The sequence below is a fragment of the Hevea brasiliensis genome, chromosome 18 (genome assembly GCF_030052815.1).
Source record: "Hevea brasiliensis isolate MT/VB/25A 57/8 chromosome 18, ASM3005281v1, whole genome shotgun sequence".
In the NCBI taxonomy this organism is placed as follows: domain Eukaryota; kingdom Viridiplantae; phylum Streptophyta; class Magnoliopsida; order Malpighiales; family Euphorbiaceae; genus Hevea; species Hevea brasiliensis.
Window position 1 is genome coordinate 521984 of NC_079510.1, and position 2682 is coordinate 524665.

Consider the following 2682-nt stretch of genomic DNA (forward strand, 5'->3'; position numbering starts at 1 on the left):
TTATTTTGGTGTTTCTTCTCCAAGGGCAGCCTTACGAAAGCCAGCAAACCTATGAAAGAGTTTGTCTCTTGGAGGCCAACTTTTCTTGATAATTGGGATATTTGAGGATTCTTGGATCCATCCCACTAACAATGGGAATTTTTCTTGGTCTATCACTTTTACACCAATTACCTCCTCATATACATCCATGTAATAGGCAATCCAACCCAATGCATGATCTACTAGTCCAATGGTCTCCCCTCCAAAGAATTTCTTTCCCCTTAGCTCTTCTTCTAAATATTTCAAGCTCTCTATGGTTGAAAGAATTACTTCTTCCTGTTCTTGTCCTTGCTTTTTGAGAGCACCAAATCTAATTGTTTGTAAGATCTGCCTCAAGAAAAAAGAAATAGAAATGATATAATTAGTGTATTTAATTGGACCTAGACTCAACTCATTGTGGGTTCAAGACACACTATTTATTTATGATGAGAGTACCATATGTCTTAAATCTATAATAGGATCAGCTTGAAATTAATAAAATAATAATAATTAAAAATTATCAATGTTGCAATTAAATTTGAAAATTGAAAAGTAATGGGACAATTATAATATTACCTTCTCATCACTGTAATTAGCCCTGAAGCGAGCCGTGGCTCGTTGGTACGGATCGTCTGGAAGCAATGGATTTTGTTTCCAAGTTTCCTCCAGGCATTCAAGGATGAGAAGAGATTCACAGATGGCTTTTCCATTATGAATAAGTGCAGAGATCTTCTTATAAACAGGATTATACTGCAGAAGCAAAGGGGCTTTTGTTGGAAAGATCTTCAAGTACTTCTTCATACTCAATACGCTTCAGTTTTAGTGGCCACACCACTCTCAAACTATATGGGCTTGATCAGTAACTGAAGAGCTTTACTTCTGACATACTCTCTGTTTTTTCCTAGCTTTCTGATAAGTGATAACTCGCTACCCTACGCATATATATATGTATGGCCAGCGGAGGATTGGAATATCTTGGAAGCTAAATTAGATCATGAAAATGTGTAAAGGTTTACAGCGACTCTTAATACGAAAGCAATGATGCATGTAATGTAAGATTTTGTTCGTGACTTTAAAAAATTAAAATGGTCAAAATCAATCCTTTAACATGGCTCGATATTAATTGATATTTACTTTAATTAAAATAAATTCTAATTTTAATTATATAAAAATAATTGATAAACATATAGATTAAGTCTTACATATATATATATATATATATATATATAAAATATCTGGTCCTCTCTCTACTTGTATAAAGTCATACACATTCTCTTTCATAAAGTCATGTCATACAGATTTTAGAGTCATGTCAAGAAAGTTTTTCATCATTAAAGTTTTGTGTGTAAATCAAGAAGGGTCAAGAAGTAGAAATCAGTTTATTGAATCAAAGGTCTCCCTCAATTATTACCATGGGCCAATTAAACTCCATATCAGGTACATTTTTCAGATCTGTGAGAATTTATTTATTCAAGATCCATTATTAGGGTGATATAATTGAATATTATGTTTATGATTCACATTATGTTTATAATTGTTATGATCTATTAAGAATTATTTTATATGTACTATCAGAACTCTAGGTTTTGAACAATTAAATTTCTCTATTAAATTTATGATGAACGTAATGTTAATATTCTTGATATTAGATATGAGTATAATTAAAATATAGGTCTTAAAAGTTAAAGATTAAGAATTAATTATTAATAATTAATTTTTAATTAATTAAAAAAAATTAATTAATTAATTAAGTCTGCCAAAAAAGATTTGGCCAAGAATTTTAGGAAACTTATTCCCAAAAGCCCTTTGAAAACGTGATGAAGGATCCCCGTTTTTTAAATTAAAAAAAAAAACTAAATATATGTTTTTGGCCAAAATACAATTGGCCATCAAACATTAATACATTTGCGTTAAAAGAGGATTGAAGCTGGGAAGTTAATTCCCAGAATGAAACGAAATTAAAAATTATTATTATTATTATTATTATTATTATTATTATTATTATTTAAGTTTGGATGAAACTCTAATAATTGAATTTTGGTTATAAGAATTAGAATAACACATAATATGTGTTGTAAGGGAATTTAATTTTTCCCCTTTAAAGAAATTAAATTCCGTTCTCTACCCAATTTAATTAAGAATTATAATTAAACCTTATTATTGAATAAATATTAGGTTTATTAAGATGCAAAAATTATATGTATGACTTGTGTTATTTATTTTAATTTGTTAGTTTTTAAAGTGGCCAAGCTAAAACAAAATAAAATTAATAATTTGTTAGTCATCAGAGTGATCAAACTATGAATGATGTTTACATGGATATAAAAATTATCAATTATCCATACTAATATATGCCTATAATGAAAAATAGATTAATTGATACCCACTAGTCATCGGAACTTAAAGAATTTACCCAAAGATAAATCAATTATTCTATGAATAGTAAGAATTATGAGAACAATAATATTTTATCAAATATGTATTGGATGTCCAAAGACAACGTGTATATTTGATGTAAGTTAATTATTATTCCAATCAAGTTTAAAGGCATTTAATTTAGGAAAATATATTATAGTATCTACTCAAAGAAGAGCTGTAGTATACCCTAATTGTTTAAATTGTCTGAATATATTTAAATTTTAGTATGTTTATATATTATTTTGC

General features: G+C 28.1%; 1 pseudogene; it reads right to left on the minus strand.

Annotated features, from left to right (window-relative positions):
* LOC110644246 (probable glutathione S-transferase) lies at nt 1–904 on the minus strand (annotated as a pseudogene).
* Nucleotides 905–2682: the final 1778 nt, after the last annotated feature.